General features: G+C 51.4%; 1 protein-coding gene across 7 annotated transcripts in view; it reads right to left on the reverse strand.

Annotated features, from left to right (window-relative positions):
- Positions 1–22,801, reverse strand: part of CACNB4 (calcium voltage-gated channel auxiliary subunit beta 4) — a 67,667-nt gene that overhangs the window by 43,405 nt on the left and 1,461 nt on the right. The window lies entirely within an intron of this gene.

Here is a 22,801-nt window from a genome sequence, read left to right on the forward strand (position 1 = left end):
CCAGAAAGTCAAATCTCTTTGATTTCAACTCCTAGAATGGCTCAGCACAAAATGGAAAGGGTACAACAGGAAAAGACTGAAAAACTCCGTCTTTTGGAGCTGAGCTCTCCGAGGAGAGGCTCAAAGGAACCAAAAAAAACCCCACTACGACAAAAGATGAGGGTCACACCTTAAGTGAAGGTTGGGAGAGCTCCAGATCACCCCTGGCCTGTCTCCTGAAGAGAATCTGGATGATGTGATGTTATCAAACAGGGAATTCCACCGCCTCAGGCCACGTGGAAAGGCTCTGGTTCCTGTCAGCTCTGCTCTGCTCTTGGCTGACACTGAAGGGACGAGCACCCAAACCCACCAGGCCCTGTGTGTGAACACAACAGACCTGTTTGCGTGGTCTGAGCTGGAGGAAATTAAAAACAGAGCCAAAAACCCCAAACAAACAAACAAAACAAACCAGAGTTCCTGTATTTCTAATATTTTTTTTCCCAGCCCGAATGCAAACCCCTGTAAATGGAGGAACTCCGAATCAAAGGCCATTTTTAATGAGGTGGTTTATCCAAGAAACATGAAATCAGCTGCACTGAGGCTTTGCAAGGTCTAACCCTTGAAAAAAATTTAATTTCTTGAGTGGTTTCAGTTGCTGCGTGATACATTTTTTTTTCTGTCTCGCTCATTTATGATGTGAATGGACAAAGCCTGGTAAATAGACACTTCCAAGCAGTCCAGTCTCTGCTTTTCCTAGGATTGGGCCATGGTGTGTTGCAACAACTCCACGTGTTCCCAAGGGCACAGATTTTGTAGCAAAGGCCACAAAAACAATCCAGTTTCTATGGGATATCTGTAGGTTTCTGTAGGACCTACCCAACATGTCCAAAAAACCCCTTTAATCTTAGATTACAGAAAATGATCCTGCAAGCACAGACCTTGAGACAGAACCACCTAGAGCTGCTTCTTCCACCTGGAAAGAGTCCTCCAAGACTCTGAATGACCACTGGGGATACAACAGCCATTCCCTTCTGACCTCAGAGAAGGGTTTTATTGCACCCTGGGAGGTTGGAGGTGGAAAAAAGGCTTGGAATTCAGAATACTCTGGGCATCTCCAGTCCTCCCAAATCCTTGGCTTCCTCTGATCCCTGGAGGGGCCATTCCCATAAGGGTTGGACTCGCTGATCCCTGTGGGTCCCTTCCAGCCCAGAATATTCTGTAAACTCAGCTGCCTCCCTGGAAAGGCAGCCCAGCCACTCCCCCCAGTACCCTGGGTCACCACAACAAACGGCATCTGATTCCAGAAAACGCCACTAGAAATGTTCATATCCTTCTTTTTCTTTACTAGAACCAAGCTTTCCTCCAGTACAAAGGAAACCTCCTTGAGATGTGCATCCATCTATCCCAAACTATCAATTATTAAACCCTTTCTGAGCTCCCCCAATGTGGGAATACTGGTTTGGGGTTTGGGGTTTTTTTTGTGTTTCCCAGGGCACGAATACAGAACCAGGGGAAAATTTTATTTCAAGCCTGATCTGATGATTCCTCAATCAAATGACAGCACTTGTAGGGTTCTTTCAGGACATGTAGCAATGAACTATTTGCATAAACACAGCAAAGTGCTCTTGGAATAAATGGCACCAGATTGCCAAGTCAGGGAACGCCCCAGCACCGCACTGCGCCAACAGCAATGTAAGTCAGCAAGTTCTGTCTCCTCTGTGCTCCAACAGATCCCACTTCCACCTGGGATCTCACCAGCAGGAGCTCCCAGGGCAGCAGCAGCACTGCAGGTGTAATGCCTGGTTTCTGGGGGAGAGAAGGATGGAGGGGGATGTGGACCCTGGAGCGAGTGAGGCTCTGTGGGGCCTCCCCCTGCTCTCACACAGGGTCATGATCCCGGGTTTGGAACATTCCTTGGGAGCAACGAGGCAGAATTCCCCCAGGACACAAGGGCACATGAACAAAACGCATCAGTGGTTACGTTAATGGCACGTTTGGATAGGACTCCACTCCTTCCAGAGGACTCCAGAGCCACCCTCTCCATCAGCATCGCTCACGTGGAACAGAAACTTGGGGTTTTGTCTTCCCTGGCCAGGATCCTGGGGCCTGGGGAAGCAAATTGCTGTCCCCCCTGGAATGCTGCTCTTGTTGCAGTCAGCAGAGCAGCCCAAGGACCTGTTCCATTAACAGAAGGGAAAAAGACTGTCAGCATTGCCCAGCAATCCACCACAGGCACAACCTGCTTCCATCCTTGGAAGGGCTCCAGTCCCTCACTCTCCTAAGTCATTTGGCACAGCCCAATTTCTCTCAGGCCCGTGGGGATGGGCCTGTGCAGGGCCAAGGCTTGGACTCGATGATCCTTGTGGGTCCCTTCCAACTCAGCATGTCCTGGGAATCGGTAATTCCTTCCCCCTTCTCTCTCCAGAGCCATTTCTGTCCCTCTCTCCCTCCTCCTCTGTTTTATAACACAGATCAGGTGAGAATCTGCTTCAGTGGCAGCAGCTCTGCCTTGGGCTGGAGGTGGGGACAGGAGAACCTCCTGAGATCCCTGTTTTCCAACACCTGACCAGCAAAGAAAACGGGATGGCACTCGTGGTGCTGGACAGCCCTCAAGGCAACCCCAGAAGTCAGGGTGGATCTCTGCTCCAAAAGAAAGGGCTTCTGTGAAGGAAGGATCCTGCTCTTTGGGACATGTCCTGGTGTGGAAGGATCCTGCTCTTTGGGACATGTCCTGGTGTGGAAGGTTCTGTGGATTAAAAGCTTTTATTCCAACAGACTGCTGGGTGCTGTGCTTTAATTCCCTGAATTTCAAGTAATAAATTAGCCTGGTAGGGCCTGATTTGGCAGCTCTGGAGGAAGTGAGGTGCCACCTATTCTAAAGCACAGTTCTCTGCCTCTGTTACATAAAGGCTGCTATAATTAAAGGGGGTGTGAAGATTTCAGTGTCACTTCCTCGTGGTTTAGAGCACCTACAACGAGAGGTAACTGGGCTACATTTGTAGGTACCCTCTATATTTAACTGCTTGTGACAGGCCTCTTCCCTGGGGGTTTGGAAGGAGCTGAGCTGCAGGGAACTGGAACCACGAGCACGGCCTTGCAGAGGGTTCCTGGTAGGGAAGGGCAGATGATCTGCAGCTCCTGGGGCGGGTGAGGTTTGAGCAGCTCCAGCCAACTCCAGCTGTGGCTCCACCGGTGCACAGGACTGAGCAAAGCCAAGCCCAAATTACCTGCAGGATGTTCTGAGGCACAGCCCGGAGCTGCAGCCCTGTGTGGACACGGGGATCCCCCGGAAAGACGTGGAGCTTGGGGTGAAGGACCCACAGCTGCAGTGCCGGGGATATTCCCCCACTGGGCACCCAGCTCCCAGTGCCCACCAGGCTGCTGGGGAGCTCCAAAATCCCACTGCAGGTGCCACCCTGAGAAGCCAGAGTGGATTTCTGGCTGGCACTGTGCCCTGTTTGTTGGCTGGGAAGGGAGCTGGGCTGGTCCTGCTTTTAGAGAAGACACATCTTGATCTTCCACGCCAAGAACCACGCGGGCCAAAGGATTAAGGGCTCGTTGGATTTCTTATTTTAAGCTCTTCTGCTTTCCTTCTGGATGTTAATCAATCTCCTGAGCTGCCAGAAGTGCTGATGCTGAGTGTTCCTGTGCATCATTTCGGGCTGCAGTTGTTGGGATGATGGGAAACCATCGCCCAGAGCCGATGACAGAGTTTATGGGAAGCTGCTTTACCCAAGGAGTGGGAAAGCCCCAGCAGGACTGAAACACACCCCCAGGGGCAACAATCCCCCTCCTGGGGCTGAGGACAGCAAAGCTGCAGGGAATCTGTAACAGGGAAGGAGCACTGGAAGTGTCCTGGGAGTATCAGGTACATCCCATCCAGCCAGCAAAAAGCAGAAGGATTTTCCAGCCTCATGAAAGGCACAGCCCAGAACGCTCCTGGTCAGTGCAAATTTCCCCAATGCATCCAAAATATTTGCATTTTTTGTCAGTAAACACTCATAAAAAGGTTGCTTGAAATATATTTTTGATAAATTATGGGTATCAAGTAACAGCTCTTTAGAGAAAATCAAGTTTTGAGTGAGCAGTTGGAGCTGGACAAAGACAACTCTGGGAGTTAAAACGAAATTCCAGCTGCTGCAAAACACAAGATCTCGTGGAGATTCTTTTTCTTCAGCTGAACCAGCAAAACTACAACTTTTATTCTGTATTTATGGTAAGAGACTCAGACAAAGGGTGTCTGAAAGGAGTCAGACAAAGAGCTTTGAAGCCCCAGTGCTGAGAAGGATTTGTTGTTCTTCTCAGGAGGTTAAAGGAAGAAATAAATAAATAAACTCAGGCAAACACAGCTCAGACTTATCTCTAGTTTGCTGCTTCTCCATGGGATTTTACAGGGATTGTAAGCTTGATTTTAAGCTTGATTAGGTTGATTTTATTGCAGTTCCTTCTGCTGTCTAATCCAATTATCACCCACTGCAGCACAGCCCTCGGAATTCCATGGCAGGGGACTGCAGGAAAGCCCTCAGTTCAGCTCAGCAGATTTCCAGGACACCCATCCAAGAGGAGAAACTGATCCAGAAAAAGCAGATCAATGGATGGAGGAAGCACCTATGGAACCTGGTTTCTTGGAAGATTTGGGGAGAATTCCTCGGGAGAAGAGCAAAGGTTCATGGGTTTAGCTCTGAGGATTTAAGGAAGTTGAGCCTGTGAAGTCTCTGGGAGACCCTTCCTCACGTACCTGAGGAAAGTTTGGGATGTTCTCCCCACCCAGGAGCAGTGCTGGGAGACACCTCTTACACCTCTGACTGAAAATACCATCACTGCCACACCCTGCAGCAGCAGAGCCCACATTTCCTGCTGCAGGTCCAACAAACCCCGTGGGGAAAAGGGCTTCGACCCCTGAGGAGCTTCTGGAACAGCAGGGAAGGGATTCTGTGCCCCAGCTTTTTTAGGCAGAGATGTGGGAGCTCCCCAGTAAACTCTGAAATCCCCAGTGGGACAGGACACCCCAGTGCAGGTGGTGTTGGGATGTAATTCATGGAGTTCAGAGAATCCCAGAATCCCACTCTGTTTGGGTTGGAAGGACCTTAAAGCCCATCTCATTCCACCCCCATTCCATACTCCAGGCTGCTCCTGGATTAAATCAGGTAATTTCTAATGCTCTGAACACTTAAAACCAGTAATATTTTCCCTCTGACTCTTCCATGCAGTCCCAGACACATATTTTCCCTAATCTCCCAAACCCTGCAGTCAGGCATTAAAAAAGAACAGAATGATTAGTTTATTCCAGCCTTTGACAACATCCTTACAGAGACTCCTTAAAAAAAACAAACCCAACCCTAAATAGACTGCTGAGAGGAGAGTTCTGTCCTACATCTAAAACTGCCTATGAGACAGGAAACAAAAAAGCAGGAACAAAATGCAGAGGGATCAATATTTAGGGTCTGATATTTTCCATGGTCCTTCCCCCCCCCCAAAAAAAAAAAGTGTCCATCACGTCTGGAGCAGGCATTAAAATCATTAATGGAAAAATTCAGCTCAAGCAGCTCAGTTGGAGAGAGTTGCAAGCAGAAAAACAGAATATTCTAATTGGAAGTGTGGAGAATAATAACTAATGGCAGCTCTGCCCTCCCTGCCCATAATCATGAGGAGCCAGAGAGATGCAGATCAGAACCTCATGTTCTCAGAGTTTAATTCCACGTCCAGATGAGGGAGCAGGGAATTAAAACTTGAGAAAACTCAAAATTTAGAGTAGGAGAAATTTATCCAAATTTATCCAAATTTATCCACACTCTGTTCAAATCAACAATGGACTTGGACAGACATCCTTAAAAAAGACTGGATATTAATTTGAATATTGCCATTGTTGTAGCAGAATTTGAGGGGGAAATAGTTAAATCTCTGCTTTCAGCCTTAATCCCGTGGCAGGAGCAGGTTTAGGAAGAGACCTAAGGTTGACATGTCATTCTATACGTGTTTCCCACTGCATTTCAGCCTCCAAAAACAGCTGCTGTGATGGGCAGAGTAAGAGATCGTGGTGTTTATTCCTCGGTGCAGCACCGAGCCCTGGGCAGCCACAGGAACCCCAACCCTGACACTTCATCAGTACCATTTCCAGCAATGGAAAAGGGGGTTTATTCCAGTTCAGCCTCAAGGTGAAAGGACCTGAACCCCTCATTGCTGCCATCCAACACCACAGGAGTGGAAACCACACACAGGCCTTAGCAGGGAATATTGCTGCCACCTCTCGGTTCAGCAGGAGAAAAATAGCAAGAAAGACTCCTAAAAATTCTACTCAATAGACTAAAAATAGAAATGGATGTGCAGGTGGAGTGGATGTACCAGGAGCTTTCCTTAAAAGCCAGCAGGGCTTGCGCAGGCAGAGATCTGGCTCCTGGAAAGCTGTGGCTTTGGGATGGTTTTCCAAAGCCAGCTGGTGCTGGGACACTCTGAAGCCACTTCTGCTGACCTTGATTAAAGTAGAATTGGCTGGACATGGAGGGGAAAAAGCCACATTTTGACTTTAATATTCCAATTCTCCTTGGAAGTGCAGCTGCTGAAGGAGGGCTCTGCAGAGGTAACAGGGGCAGAGGGAAGGGGGAGGCTGCAGGTCCCATCCCAAACCCCCCCCACAAAGCAGGAATCACTGAACACTTGCAGAGTAACTGGAATTGGATGCCCTGGAACGAGCTGTGCTCCAAGAAAATGAAGTGGGGCGGGTCCAGCAGGAAAAATAAAGGAAAAGCACCAATCCTGCCCCCAGGGAAGGTGGGGAAGGACCCACAGGGCTGATCAACACAAAGGCTGAAGCTCCACACGGCTCTGAGCACAAAAGCCACAAACACACGATGAAAGAAGGTTGAACCAGCATTTTCCTGCTGTGAGATGCCCCTGGGATTCCTGCCTTGCTGTTCCAACACACCTGGATCTCCACAAACCCCTCCAGGGCTGCTCCTGAAAACAACTTTGCTGCCAGAGCAGGGAATGGTGCTCCAAGAAGTGTTAACACCCTCTAACAGCCAGGGAGTTCAAGCCAAGCTCAGCAGAGCAGCTTTGCATGAGGAAAAAGTACAAATAAAAGACTTCTAAGGCCTAAAATACCAAATATCTTTAATTTAAAACAGGCCTTTATATGGCTTTATCTCCACTGGGCAGGTATGGAGGGGCAATGGGAATACTCCTCCTGTCTGCAGGCAGTTCCTCCTCTCCCTGCTGAGCACGGGCAGCCAACAGCTCCCAAAATTCCTTTCTGTCTTTCCAACCTCCACAGTGCAGATTAACCATCGCTTTTAAGAATCTGAGAAGGAGTTTCCAGGAAAAGCTTGTTGGGCAAACAAGCCCAAAGCCATCTCAGGTGCCAGGTCACCCTCCCAGGCCATTCACAGCCCAGACAACCCCAGAAATACCTTTTGTGAGTGGAATAAGCCCCTCATGACCACTTGGGGCACAGAAATACCTCATGCAGGGTGTCACCTTCCTGTTTCAACTCAAAGTCCAGCACCTGAAACAAGTGCCAATTAACGTGGGGGCATTAATTAGCAGCTCTAGAGGCCTGGACTCCAATTTGCAGCATTCCTGGCAGGCCCCTGGACACACACGTGAGCAAGGCAAGCTCTTTGCCTTGGCCAAATCCAGGCTGGATTGGGGCCAGTTGCCCAAAAATGAACCCAGCAGATGAAAAGCCGTGGTGTTTGTGAGAACACTAAATTACTGACTTGCTTCTGCCATTACCAAGCAACACGAGCCACTTAAAATAACCTCCTGAAACGAGGCAATGGCACCACACCAAGTGTATCGTGGGAAAAACAGCTCTGGATCCTTCCCTGCCAAGCTGTTCCAAGGGCAGGGAAGGGTTTCAGGGGTCTCTTCATAGGAGGAGCACCGTGTTTTGGGTGAATTGGGATGTGCAGGCAGAGCAGGTTCCACATCAGTGCTTTGGGCAGAGGGAAAACGCCCCCTGAGCTTGAGTTTCAGTCCTGCACCAAGCCCTAAGTACGTGATGAAAAAGTGCATTTTCAAACACAAATTGTATTTTTATGACTCCATTTCAGCCTCACTGAGCACTCTCAGAGAATTTGTGGACTCCTCCTCCCAAGAAGTGTCCAAGGCCAGGTTGGACAGGGCTTGGAGCAGCCTGGGATAGTGGAAGGAGTTGGGGTTGGAACTGGATGAGCTTTAAGCTCTGTACAGATTCATGACCTTAATCAAAAATTGGACATTTGGACTTGACTGTCTTAGGGGTCTTTTCCCAGCTTAGTGATCCCAAGATTCTATGGCAAAGCCAGCGAGGCATTATCAGGATGGCCTGGTACCTCCCTCTGCAGCTCCTCCAGGGAATGACTCAGAGCAGAAAGCTCCTATTTATACACCAGGGATGAGCAAAGAACACACAGGGTGAGAGTCCTTCAGCTGCATCACCAGGGCCCTGACACCAAACACTCTCCTGAACACTTCAGTTCCTGGAGAAAGGGGAACATGGCAAAGAAATCCAGCCCAGCTTTAACTCAGAACCTCCTGGCCAACACAGCTGGGGCAAACCAGGTTTTTTGCCCCAGCTACAAAGCACTTTTTACAGCAGATACACACAGGGGGAAAGGGGGAACAGCTGAGCTTGGCTTTATTTCTGAGAGCCCAGGGAAGGGACCGGAGCTGGGAAGGGGCTGGAGCAGCAGGAGGGGCTGAGGGAGCTGGGGGGGCTCAGCCTGGAGAAAAGGAGGCTCAGGAGGGACCTTCTGGCTCTGCAATCCCTGACAGGAGGGGGGGTTCGGGCTCTGCTCCCAGGACACAGGGACAGGAGGAGAGGGAACGGCCTCAGCTGTGCCAGGGGAGGGGCAGGTGGGACATCAGCAGGAATTTCTCCTGGAAAGGGCTGGTCCAGGCACTGGCACAGCTGCCCAGGGAGGTTTGGAGTCCCCACCTCTGGGGGGATTTCAAAGCCCTGTGGATGTGGCACTTGGGGACAGGGTCAGTGGTGGCCTGGGCAGTGCTGGGGGCTGGTTGGACTCCAGGATCTTAGAGGGCTTTTCCATGATAATATTCTCTTGCTAAATGCCTGGAGTTGTCACCCCCTCACAGATCACACCCACACGAGACCGTTCCACCCCAGTGGGGTCACAGAGCCCGAACTCCCCGAGTCCAGAGCTCTGATCTGCAGCCCCAGAGCAGAACTTTGTGGCTGTGCCCCTAAAAATAGGCTGCCTTGCCAACCTGGGAATTCTGCCTGGAACAGCCACTCGTCCTCCCTACCTAATTGCTGTTGGAAGAGTCAAAGAGCTGTAGCTCAGCTCTGCAAAGCAAAAAGGTTGGTTTTCCTGGGAGAGATGCTCCGAGCCAGAGCCTTTTCCCAGGAGTGTTAAAGCACGGCTGCAATTAAAGAGGGAAGCACCTCCATTTTAGGGATTTCTTCCCCCAAATCTCCAGTGTGAATCAGTTAATAAGGGCTAAAGCCTGGTTTCCTCATGCTGAGTGTCCTCACACTGGGATTTGGGATGTGGGTTTCCATGGCGATCGGCACAATCCGGAATAAATCGGTTTCGTCATAATTGCTGCAGGATCCTGGGCAAAGGCAAGAAATAAACACTGGTTTCCTGCCCCTCCAGCTCATTCCAGGAGCTGCAGCTTTCCCAGGGCTCCTGCTTTGAGGAACAAACCCAAAAACCCCCAAATGTGACCAAGTGGAGCGACTGGGGTTGTTTGGGAGGCCCAGCCCCGTGTGGAGGGTTTGTTGCTGTGTCCCTGACTCCAAACTATTCCATCCTCAGAGCCATCTCCAGGATTTTCCCCGTGGTCCACAAGGTGTGTGGGGGGTGAAAGCAGAGATTTGACATCACTGAAGGTTTTTAGGGCTCCAAGAAGACAAAGCAAAGGCTCTGAGATGCACCAGCGTTCCCAGTTCTGCCAGCCCAGGGTAAGGAATCCCAACCCCACCCTGCCAGGGGGTGCTGGAACCCCAAAAACAGCCCTAAAAGTGCAGCTGGAAAACACTTCCTGCCAGGGCTCAGGAATTCCCAAGGAAATAACCTGTGACTGAGGGGATCAGTTGGAGCAATAGAACACTGAATGGAGCCACCCCAGGACCCAGAGGCTCCAGGCCGTGGGTTATCCCAGGGCACCAGGGGCACAGATTGGTCTATTTAATTATAAATCCATAAAATCATTATCTAGAAAACCTCAGGAGACCTTTCCCTCTGCTGGTTTCCATGGCCAGGCAAGCTCGGATTTAAAAAAAAAATTAAATATCTTTCTTTACTTCAATATCTAATTGAAATACCTTCCCTTATTTAAAGGTCTTTAAATACCTAAAACCAAAGACTATAACATAACTTCTATTATATATTGATTTCTACTCTATAAATACAAAATTTTAGTGTAACTTTAAAATTTAACACAATTATTTCATATATCTAAAACATAATCTAAATATAAAAGATTCTGCGCTTCTCAAACCCTGCATTTCAGGGAAGAGTGAGAATTTGTGAGCCGAGATTTCCAGACCGTCCAAAGCCCGAGCAGGACACGGAGCCGGGAGTGCTGCGGAGCTCGGGAGCTCCAGCGAGCCCTGGGTGACGTCCCCACCCTGTGGCTTTGCCCAGAACTGCAGAGTTTCAGCCCAGAAACAGCTCCTGCTGCCGCCTCCCCGCGCACGGACACCGCGGGCAATAATTCACCCTTTTATCCACTTCCCTGCACGGAATTGCCTTGGAAAAGCATCTTGCTGTGACTCTGTCTGAGATTATAAAGAAATAGGAGTCGTGTGTTTGATAGAGATGAAACGCTTGTAGTAAACCGAGAGGATCTGCATCATCTTCATCCTCCTGAGGCACAAGAACATGAGAGCACAGAACCCTCCATCTCCAGCCCCGGGCAGTGGGACCCTCGGGAACAACATCCACAGTGACCTCCCAGATCCCGGGCTCTCCAGGTGGGCCTGGATTTGCCACGGGTGTCTGGCCTGAGATAAAAAAGGAAGGATTTTTGCAAAGGGGCTTTTAAAATGTAATTAATGGGATGGCTCAGAGGGCTGAAAGTCTCATAAACACCGTTCCTGTCTTTCCTGGGTATTTCATTCCCGGGAAATTCAGTGGTGTCTGTCCTTAAAAAATACCTCGACTGAAGGCACGAGGGTGGCAGAACTACCAAAAAAAGCAGGAGAGCATCAACACAAAGCTGAGCCCACCCTGAGTTAATGTGCTGTTCACAGCAGTCAGTCCAACTTCTGGGGCCACACGAGATAAAAAGCAGCAACAGCCACCGTAAAAAGCATTTCTGAAGCCTAAACTGGATGGTTTAGATCCCAGCCCGGGTGTTTGCACCAACTCCTGTGTCAGATCCCAGTGACTGAGGGGGGAACACACACACAGCAACAGCTGATTCCATGATCCAAACCAGGAGCCTCCCCCAGGAGGGGGCCCTGACCCCATTTCAGGGAAGGCACAGGATTTATTGTTGTCCAGACCTCCCATTTTGGAAGATTATTATGCTGGATACCTGTGAGAAAAGCAAGGATATTTATGTCCACTGCTTCTGGACCGGGGAAGAGAAGGCTCCAGGGACACCTGAGAGCCCCTTGCAGGGCCTGAAGGGGCTCCAGGAGAGCTGGAGAGGGACTGGGGACAAGGCATGGAGGGACAGGACACAGGGAATGGCTTCCCACTGCCAGAGGGCAGGGAGAGATGGGAGATTGGGAAGGAATTGCTGGCTGGGAGGGTGGGCAGGCCCTGGCACAGGTTGGGCAGAGAAGCTGTGGCTGCCCCTGGATCCCTGGAAGTGTCCAAGGCCAGGTTGGAGCAGCCTGGGCTGGTGGAAGGTGTCCCTGCCCAGGGCAGGGGTGAGACTGGATGGGCTTTTAGGTCCCTTTTATCCCCAACTATTCTGGAATTTCCTGATGGCCATGGCAGGGCAGGCACCACCTCTGAGCCCACTTGAACCTCCTTCAGCTCAACCCAAGTCCCAGCTGCCACGACCACGGACACTGCAGCAAGTCTGGGAGGCAGATCCAGGAGGATCCTTTGGGATCCGCTGTTCCAGGAGTGGTGGCATCTGCTCCTTGCTCCCCCACAGCCACTCCCTGCACGGCTCCTCCCTCCAGGTGCTCACACATTCCCCCAAATGCTTTGAAATTTGGTTTGTTCTTTTTTTCCTCTTTGCACAGCGTTTGTCTCCACAGGAATAATTGAAGCTCACCCAACCCCTGAAAAGTCGCTTTTTAGGTGCAAGACGAAAAAAAAAAAGTGCTTTTGAGGCACAAAAGGGTTTTATTTTACCCCCTGCCAAGGAGCTGCGTGGAGGGAACAGAACTAATGAGTGGCACTGAAAAGGGGACACTGGAGAGTCAGAAACCATCTGCACGGTGTGCTTTGTGTGGGCACTGCACTAAAATACACGGTGCCCAGGAAGTGGGCTAAAAATAGCACTGAATGGGGGAAAAAATGAAAAAAAAAAAAGAAAGCATGGCTTGAAAGTGCCACCTCCAAGGCAGATTTAGCTGAAGTGGCCCAAACCCCCGGAATCAGCGCTGGAAATGAAGGCCGAGCACTCACACGTGGCCACGGCCCCATCTCCAGGGCTGTGACATTTCACTGTGCTCCGTGGGGAAGTGACTCACACAATCCCAGCCTGGCTGGGGCTGGAAGGGACCTTAAAGATCGTCCCGTTCCTGTGTCATGGGCAGGGACACCTTCTACCGGAATATAAATAATTGTGCTTTATAAAGTGACATAAAACAAGGGGGGAGGGAAAAACGCACAAGAATCCTCACAAAAGCCACACGTGGGATCAGCTAAATATATCCCAGGCAGGCTGCTGCCATATGACAATGAAATATTCCCAGGGTGTCTCTCCAGCATCTCCAACGCCCTTTTCCCGCATCCGTGGCAAAATCCACGTGGTTTTCCAGGAGTGCCACCCCCTCCCTCAGCACTGAGCCCTTTTTCCCTCTCCCTGCTCCCTCCCGGGGCTCATCCCACCCCCTCCCGAGGTGCCTCCGCTGCTCCTCCCACACCCTCATCAGCATGAGAATCACACGTCGCCTTGTTCTTCCCGACGCGTTCCGTATCCTTGGAGCAGCTCCTTTTAGGTCCAAAGCTGTTCCATCTCCTCGTGTTCCAAACCCACCACTTTCCACCTTCCCGAGCCGCTCCCTGCTGGGCGATGTTCTCACTGCTGACGGGGCTCGCATCTCAGCCCGGCTGCTCCCCCGTTATTCCCCAGGGATAACTCCAAGGGATACACAGGGCATTCCACCCCCAAACGTCACTAACTCGGAGCCAAATCAATATTCTCTCTTCAGATTACACCCCCAGATCCACGGTGGGCAGCGTCATCCTTTGCTTCCTTCGGGAATTGTTTCCAGCTCCTTTATTTCCGCACCCGGTTCCAAAGGGTTTGTGTCACCCATGACCTTTGCAGCTCCAAAGATTCCATATCCATGGGTTGAGGAACACCAGAGCAGGCTGCACCTTCCTAAGCACACATTTAATCCCACAGATCCTTAAAAACCAGCCAAGGGATCTCTCCAGTGACGTCCAGGGCACAAGATGGGAACTCTCCCATGGGAAGGCTCTGGGAGAAGGTGTAAATTCAGGAGCCCCTTTTCCAAACAGGGTCTCCAAAGAACAGGGTCTGTTGGGAGGAAATTAAAGAAACCCCCGGAACTGCAAGTTCAGCAAAAGTTTACTGAGGATCCAAAAATAAAGGTGGGGCAAAAAGGAGACATTTGAGTCAATGTAGGTACTGTAGGAATTCAGGGCATGATTCATTAGCCAAAAAAAAATCCCAACACCCTCTGGAGCTATTTTCAAGGCGGTACATCCATAATTTATGTGGAACAGGAGTGGGCTGAGATTTCCCCCACGCTGCTCCTGCATAAATTACACCGGCTTGTAATTCATCACCCTCCTGTTTCTCCTGCTTGTAAGTGGTAACCCCTCATTTAACCATCACCAACGGCAGGGGGTGGAACTGGATGAGCTTTGAGGCCCCTTCCATCCCAAACCATTCCATGAGCCCCTGAAGGAGGGACAGGCCGTGTGCAGGCTCCTCTTCACCCATTTACCAGCAGACAAAATCAGCCTACATAAATTAATTCAGCATTTACCGAGAGAAGCAAGTTATTATAAAAATCCCCGGAGGAGGGCCCGGCTCTGCAGTCCCACAGATGGGTGTGCTCTGCTCAGCAAGGCTTGGCTTTCTTCATTCTTTTATTTTTAATGTGCTTTTGGGCTCTGAAATCCGTCTGACAGCAAATATCGTCTCCCTCCTGACTACTGAACGTGGCTAAGAATAAAGGAGCCTCTGCTGCTCAGGCTGCTCTCCCTGGTGCTGGTGTTTGGGGCTCAGTGTGGCACTGGCAATTCCTGCTTTGGCTCACAGGAAAAGGGAGGAATTGCAAAAAGGCTGATACAAAGGGGGACAGCTGTATTTCTGTCTTTTGTCTCCTTTTTTTTATACTTCTCCATCCAGTCAGGCAGCTCATCCCCGGATCCCCCATTCCAGGCTGGAACAGGCCAGGAGTCAGGACGGATGGAGCAGTTTTGTAGGAGTTATTCCACCTTCATTTTGTTCCATGACATCTCTTCCCTCGGTAAATAAGGACCTTATCCTTGGCTGGGCAGTGACCTCCCGTCGAGAGCTCCCATGGAATGACTTCAGGAGTCCAGGGGGAGAAATTCCTGCTAGTCCTCCGTGCTGGAGCAGCAGCAGCACCCAATCCCCTGGGATGTCACTCCCAGAGGAGGTGACTGGTGTTAACCTTCCCTTGAACCAGAGGTGTGAGAGCAGGCAAAGAGCCCAAGGAGCACCCGAGGAGGGACCTGCGCTCAGCCCAACCCCTGGCACTGAGAGCGAGGTGGAATCCCTTGGACTCCAAGGGAACAGGAGCCACACCTGCTCCCAGGCACTTGGAAGATTTAATGTGTTCAGTAATCTCAGGCCATTAACCTCAGCTGGCCATTAAAGCCCCAAGGGAGTGCCCAGGAATTTTTATCACTCCGAGGTGAATAAAAGAGAGGAGGGGAAAAAACCCGCCAGGTCACGAAACATCTCCTAAGGGGACAGCCAGTTCTGATTGCTAAGAGATCCCCCGAGGAATGAACACCCCAACAACTCCCAGCACAAAAATTCCACTGGTGAACGTGGAAGCACAAAGTGACTTTGGCATGAAAGGCCTCCAAAAGCTGCAGACAGAAACTGGGCCGGGACACTCACGGGCCACGTGTTGGCACCTGGGTCTGGTGGAGGAGAAGGTCCCCCTGGACACCATGAGGTGGGAAGTGGAGAGCACGCCACGCCACAAGGATTTGGGCGAGGAAAATCCAATCAAAGGTGTCGTTTGGTTGGAAAATCATCAAGGAATCCACCTGTCTCTTCGGAAAGGGACACGTCACTCTGCAGCTATCAGGGCTGACTGGAGTCAGAAGGGAGGTTTTCCTCTGGGACATGGGATTCTCCCAGAAGATCCTTTGGGGCTGCAGCAGGGTGATGGACTTGCACAGGTGCCCAGATCCTGGGATGCTCTCGGCCTGGGATGTCCAGCATGGGATCAAACACCAGGAACGAGGCAGGGGATTCCTGCCCGCTGTGTCCCAGTACTTGGATTTAGCTCACAAAGCCCGCTGTATTCCCACCCAAGGAGTGGTAGGAGAGCAGATCTTCATGGAAGCAGCAGGACATGTCTTCCAGATCCAACAGGAATTGGGTTACAGGGGTGCCCACGTGCAGCTGCCTCTTCTTCCTCCCACAGAATAAAACCACTGGAAACATTTCTCCAGGTGAAACGTGGAAAATTAATGGGCTGTCATTGGCTGATACACCCAGATTATCCCAGGAAAAGGATATTTTCTTTCAAAGGAATGAGCATTTTCAAAGGGTGCCCTCAAAGTTCTGACCTGAGGCGTTTTGCTGGTTCGGGATCTCACATTTTTCCAGGGATATCAAAATGCATTAAGTGCAATAACTTACGGAAATATCGGGACAGGGGGGCAGGTCCCGCTGTCCAAACGTGTAACTGGGAATGTGATGAGTTATATAAGCTGGGAAGGAGCTGCTGGTCAAGCACTGAAACCACCAGCCCGGAGAACGACCGTCAAAAAACCCACAAATTCCAGGAGAAGTGGGACACAAGGAAAAACAAAGGGAGGTTGCAGCTTATTCCTTGCAGGAAAAGGTGTCCCAGCCCAGAGCCAAGCACTGCAAAGCTGTCAGGATCCAGTGTTGAGGACACTCTTATTTAAGGACATTAAATCCCCACTTTAGAACAGAAAAAGGTTTTCCCTGAGACCGTGACATTCCTCACAGGAAGTGCCAAGGGCTGATTGTTCCCCAGGAATGGGAATGGAGTGGAACCACCAGGATGTATTTTTACCCTGGTTCCTCGCAGTGTTTAACACCCTCCAGCCCAGATCTCACCCAAAACCATCCCCCAGGCGCTCAGCAAACAGCACAGAGCAGAGGGGTTGGTGTGGGAACGCTCCCACGGGAATGCCAGCACCAAAATTCCCAAGAGCCGGGAGGGAACAGCACCTCTGACACACTGTGGGAGCTGGGGAATGTCACGGGGGCCCCTCGGCACAGAAATCCACTTTATTTGTGTCAGGGGCAGAGAATCGGGGCAGGGAGGGATCTCCAGCCTCCCTCCATGTGTTTTAAGGAAGTTTCCCATTTTTTGTTAGAGGGATAGGAGGAGGCAGGAGGGTCCTTGCTATTCCTCATCCCACTCCACTCCTCGGGACACCTGCAGATCTCCTTACCATCAGCCACAAATTATCACAACAGGAGAGACACTTTGTTACTCCAGCTCTCAAATTATCCAACACTGATTTCCAAAAGGCTCAGATGGGAGGTTAGGGAGGAATTGCTGGCTGGGAGGGTGGGCAGGCCCTGGCACAGGTTGGGCAGAGAAGCTGTGGCTGCCCCTGGATCCCTGGAAGTGTCCAAGGCCAGGCTGGAGCACCCTGGGACAGTGGAAGGTGTCCCTGCCCAGGGCAGTGGGGTTGGAATGGGATGATCTTTAAGATCCTTTCCAACCCAAACCACCCTGTGATTCCACGGCTGTGTTTATTACATTTGTCTATCAGCCAAAAACTCCTCTAACAGGACACCTTTTTAGCATGGCAGTTGTATTTCCTGGGGCTCTGCTCTATCAAAGCACAATTTTGGAGGTTACACACTCCGGGCTTTCCCACCTCACCCTGCTCAGAAGCTCTTTTTCCCAACTCCGCGGGTCACCCAAAACCTAAGGAATTTAGGGGAAAAAACCCCTATTTCTGTCTCTACCACGTTCCAACAGAGCATATTTCAGCAGCCCCGGGTCTGGAGCTCCACGTGATCCTCTCCGCTTCCTCCACACTCAGCACAATCCCATCGGATGGCGTTCGACACGAGCCCTCGGTGTCCATAGAAACCGCGGCACATCCCAGAGCTCCCGGCTCTCCTCCGAGCGCTCCACCTGGGATGGCAGCCCCGGAGCGCTGTCCCCACACTGGGGGGGTGGCAAAAGCAAACTGGGGGCACTGGGAGGAGGCGCTGGGTGATGGGAGGCGCGGATGGGGCTGCCCCGGGGCCGAGCGGGTCGCGCAGGAATTGTGGATCCCAGCTCCTCCTTACAGGATGGAGGGGCAGCGGGAACACGGCGCATTCGTACCCTATGTATTTATAATCCTACACAACTGTGCACACACTGCTGCCGGAGCTGTCCCCTCCCCCGTGTCACCGCCCCGCACTCTGTCACTCGGCTGATGCCAGCGCCTCCCGCTCCCCACACTGCGCGGCTGAGGAGCACCCAATTTATAGGTCACGCTCCGAAAGCACACGTAAACAAACACCCCCGGTCGGTGCAGGCAGACGGACGATCCCAAACAGCCCGAATTTGGGGTGAGCAGCAGCCCAGCCCCGTTTTACCTGCGCTGCCCGCGCTATTAATACCGCAGCTCTCTTTTGTGACTTCGGGCTATTTTAAACCCCAAACCTTGTTGCCATGGAGACAATAAGCCGGTCAGCACATCTGCCGGAGAGTAGGACACGGGATTTTTAAAGGGAGAATTCCAAAGGCTCAGACTTCCCGTGCATCCACGGCAGCGACTCCATCAGATCCACACAGAGCATCCCGGGGCTTTGCCAACGCCGGGGGGCTGCTGTTGTGCTCTGGTGCCCACCACAAGCGCTGGGATGCACGAGGAGTCCCCTCACAAGCGCTGGGATCCGTGAGGACACGGCTCGTGTTCCAGTTCCACGTGCAGGACGTGGATCCTGTCCCAGTTGCAGGGGCAGCCCCGGCCGCGCTCAGGGAGCGCCAAGGACAGCCAGGGGCTCTCCAGGGACAGAGCACAGCGAGCCAAAGGCTGCAGAGGCTCCAGACACAGCCACGAACCACCATTTGGGGGGTTTGTTTGGGAGGGCACCTGGTGGTCGTTGTTTGCTTGCAAACACTCCCTCACACAACACCCTTTCCCTTTTCTGAGTGAACACAAAGTGGGAACTTAATTGGGGATTCAATGAGCACATGGAGAAACATTCAATTAAGGCTCCTGGTGACACAGAGATTCCCAGACACACGGCTTTCCAGAGGAAGCAGGGAGGGGGCAGCAGCCTGGTGGCTCTGTTGCAGTTGGGTGAGGTGATGGCAGGACTAAGGAGAGAAGCCAATTTTCCCCCTCTTTGTTTTTTGATTAAAAAAATCCATTTCAGTTTCCTGCTGCTGTTATTTCAACCTTGTGAGGGTTCATAGAATCGTGGAATATCCTGAGCTGGAAGGGACCCAGAAGGATCAGGGTCCAGCTCCTGGCCCTGCAGGGACACCCAGGAAGGCTGCAAGTCCATCCACCAGCCCCTCAAGCCACAGTGGAAGACAACTCAGGAAAAGAGCTGTGTATCCCATCCCTCTGACTTCATCCCCACAGGAAATTAGGGAGAGGTGTCATCCAGACACGATCTGGATGGGCTCACCCGAAGCTGCCCAGGTGGCACACACAGCCAGAGGGAAGGCTCTGCTTCCCCCTCCTCATTCCAGGAGTTCTCCTCGCCCTGGGAGCCTCACCAAGGGTCCAAACCCAGCTGGGCCCAGTGCTGGGATGGGCTCTCTCCAGCTGGCAGGAGATCGTGGAAGCTCTACAAGCTGTCCCAGGAAAATCCTGCTGTGGTGGCACAATCCCAGTGCCAGGAGCTGGCACAGCCCCTGCACCAGGGACACGAGGGATGGGGCTCATCCCTGCCCTGAGAACAAAACCAGCTGCAAAGGTCACCTCTGTGACCTGGGAGTTCAATCCTGGTTGGAATGACTGACAGAGCAACAGGATCAGGTGTCCAAGGCCAGGCTGGATGGGCATTGGAGCCGCCTGGGATAGTGAAAGGTGTCCCTGCCCATGGAACTGGATGATTTTAAGGTCCCTTCCAACCCAAAGCATTCCATGATTTGATGTATTCTGTGGCACTGTGGAAAACCCTGCTTTCCCCCAGAGCTCCCAGGACCTTCTGCAAACTCACTTGGTGGTGCAGGAGAGACCTGCAGAGAGAGGGGCACCCCCCTGGCTGCTGGGGCACCACAGCGAGGCACCCCGGGCACAGTTATTTATTTATTTATTTATTTATTTCAGCTCAGGCCTCCGTTTCCCCTTTGGATTTAACCTGAACAAGGCAGATCTGCAAAGCAGGATCTGCACTTTCCCAGAGCTGATCTCCTGTGTGTCCCTGTGTGAGCTGGGCTGAGCTGAGAGCTGCAGCTGCTGTGGGAGCTCAGCACCCCAAGTGGAGCAGAGGGACCACTCCCAGCCGTGTCACCCCCGTGCCAGAGAGGCTCCTGCTCCCTGGGGAAAGGGCTCCATCTTCTACTCACCTGTCAAGTGCTGAAAGAGCTTCTAAATGCTGCACAGAGGAAAATAACAGCCTCGTGGAATAATCACATTCCATGACAGGAAAGCTGTGTTTTAGAAATTAATGACTCATCGCAGGATTGAGCTCAGCCTGGGGAGTGACTGAAACCCCGAGCTGCTCCTCTGCACGTTGGGTTTGAGCCACCCAGTCAGAGCTGGATTTTCAGGAATGCCTGGATCCTTGCATGTCCCCCCTGGAAGGGGTCACACTGCCAGCTACAGCCACCTCCTGCCCCCCAGAACACCCTAACACAGACCAGGGTGCCAAGGTCACACCCTGAGGTCTCACGCCAAGGAAAAGGGTTTTAAGACCAAAAAAAATAGCAAAACTGAAGGAATAAATCAGATGCACGTCGAAAAGTTCGGTAAGAAATGGTCCCTGGAGCTGCCCCCACACATCAGTGATGAGCAGGGACCAAGTGCTGGCTCTTCCTGGTTCAGGGAGTTCCAGCCTGGCCTTGGACACTCCCAGGGATCCAGGGGCAGCCACAGCTTCTCTGCCCAACCTGTGCCAGTGTTGCCCACCCTCCCAGCCAGCAATTCCTTCCCAGTATCCCATCTGTCCCTGCCCTCAGGTGAAGCCACACCTGAGACTTTCCCGTGCCAAGGGGAAGGTTTTTCACACTTGAGAAAGGACAAACAGAGCTCAGACATCCCGAAACCTTCCCAAATCTGAGCCAGAACTACCTTTGCTTGATCAGGCAAAAAGATGTGGGACTGAGATGCCCAAGTTGGTCCTGCCCAGGACACCATAACCCCAACCCGCCCACCCCACAAACCCAGCTGGAAACAAGGCCATAAAACTCTTCCTTAAAGATTCCAAACCTTTTCATCAGTGTCACCAACCTTTTAAAGTGTTCTTACAGCCTGAGAGCTGCCCTAAGAATAGAAAATGCTGTTTTCCTTTTCCTCTCAGGATTACACAGGAAAAAAAATGCCATTTGAAAAGGGGAAACACAAGCACTGCCAGAGATGCAGGTGTAACTAAGTCTTAAAAGAAAATTGGCTTTAACTTCAAATATCTCTAAATAAGAAGCAAAAAAAAACCACCCTTCCAGAAATAAACTGCGTGTCTAAATATAATTTACATGAAGTTAAATGTCCTTGGACTGCACAGGGACACTCGGTGGCTTTACTTGAAATCTCTGCCACGATTTGGGAAGGATTTCCACTGGTTATTTGGAATCAGGAAGATTTTATCACAAGGCTGACACTGAAGAGACCTCCAAGACCACCAAGTCCAACCCCAAGCACTGCCAAGACCACCACAAACCCGTGTCCCCAAGTGCCACATCCACATGGATTTTAAATCCCTCCAGGAAAGGTGACTCCTTGGGCAGCTGTGCCAGGGCTGGACAGCACTTTCCATGAAGGAATTTTCCCTAATATCCAACCTAAACCTCCCCTAGTGCATTCTGAGGCTGTTTCCTCTTGTGCTCTCACTTGTTGTAAGATAAATTCCCCCCAAAAATCACAGGGAGTAAAAGTGATGCTGCCAGAGTTCAAAGGGAAAAGACAACTTGTGTGCAGTCTCAGGTCACACAGCAAGGGGTGGAAAGACAAAAATCTTCCCAAAAGCACCACCAGGAATGGCAGCATTCTGTGGAATTGCAAGCACATGTTTGCAGCTGCCCTACTTTGTGTCTTATAATTGACTTCTGTCCCTTCAGGGGCTTCTTCACTATAATTGAGCAGCACCTGCCACGTCAGAGGAACGATTCTGAGCACCCATTCCCTGCTCCAAGGCCACACTTAACTCCTCCAGCACCAGGTTTGGTCACGGCCTCAGCTGTGTCACCAACCCCCTGGGAACATCCTGCACTCCAGGTCACTCCAGGACACGAGGATCTCCCTCCCTGGGCAGCTCTTTGGGGTTTTTAAGCATCATCCCCTTGATTTGCAGCACACAGGACACAAGGGGCACCCCCAGCTCCCCACGTGGGGTTGGGAGCTCTGTCCTTGTGCACACGCACAGGACTCAGCACTCTTTGCTTCTCACCACGGGCTGTTGGACCAAAAGGCAAACCCAAAAGTTTGGGTCCAAACATTATTCCCTTCCTAAGTTAGACTGAGAGGCCAGAAATTAAATGTAACACCAAGAAAAGTCAAATAATGAGTTCAAATCCCGGGGAGCTGCATCTCTCCTGACACAGAAGGAAACCAAGGATACAATTTCTGTGGGTATTTCGGACTTGGACAAGAAGCTGGTGCTCAATTTTCAGCACATATGAGCTCTATGGAAGATCTGAAGTGCTCTAGTACATTTACTGCAGATCTCACTGACAGAACTGTCTGTTTTTAAATCAGCCCCACAGCCAGTGCAGCGTTCCCTGAAGTTCATCCCTGCTGGTGGGACTTCACCTTCCAGCCTGGCTGCTGTCAGGGAAAACTTCCCAGTGGGAGGGAAGGACAGGAAAAACATCCCAGCATCTGATTTTCCTGTTAGAATTTGGCAGTGCCCTCCCAGTGTTTAAATTAACCCACTCAGGGGGGTCAGGAGAGAAGCAGGTCCCCCTGTCCTCCCAAATCCAGCTGACAGAGGCCAGGCTCCCAAAACCCCACGTCACCAAGTGATGCTGATGAACCTCTGCCTAAATCACCAACCCTCAATTTCCAGATGGCACAAAATCCACCTCTGGAAACAACATTCCTACTGAGCTTCTCCAGGACAACACCCAGGAGGGCCCAGGGCAACACCTCCTGGACATCCCAGCACACCCTAAAACCGCCTTTCTGTTCCTTTATCCCTGTTCCAACTCCCATTTCCATGGCTGAGATCACACTGAGCAGCAGATTCTTGCTGAGACTCTCCCATGTCACCCTGGGAACGGGGACTCTCCGGCTCTGCTCGGGGCTGGAGCTGCCGAGGAGATGCCACAAAGCCACATCCAACTTCCCCGGGTGATTAAAATCCCTCTCCCTGACAGACCGACCTCGCAGCTGCCACAGCACACGTGACA

The sequence above is a fragment of the Myiozetetes cayanensis genome, unplaced genomic scaffold, assembly GCF_022539395.1.
Source record: "Myiozetetes cayanensis isolate MyiCay16 unplaced genomic scaffold, myiCay2020 scf9, whole genome shotgun sequence".
In the NCBI taxonomy this organism is placed as follows: domain Eukaryota; kingdom Metazoa; phylum Chordata; class Aves; order Passeriformes; family Tyrannidae; genus Myiozetetes; species Myiozetetes cayanensis.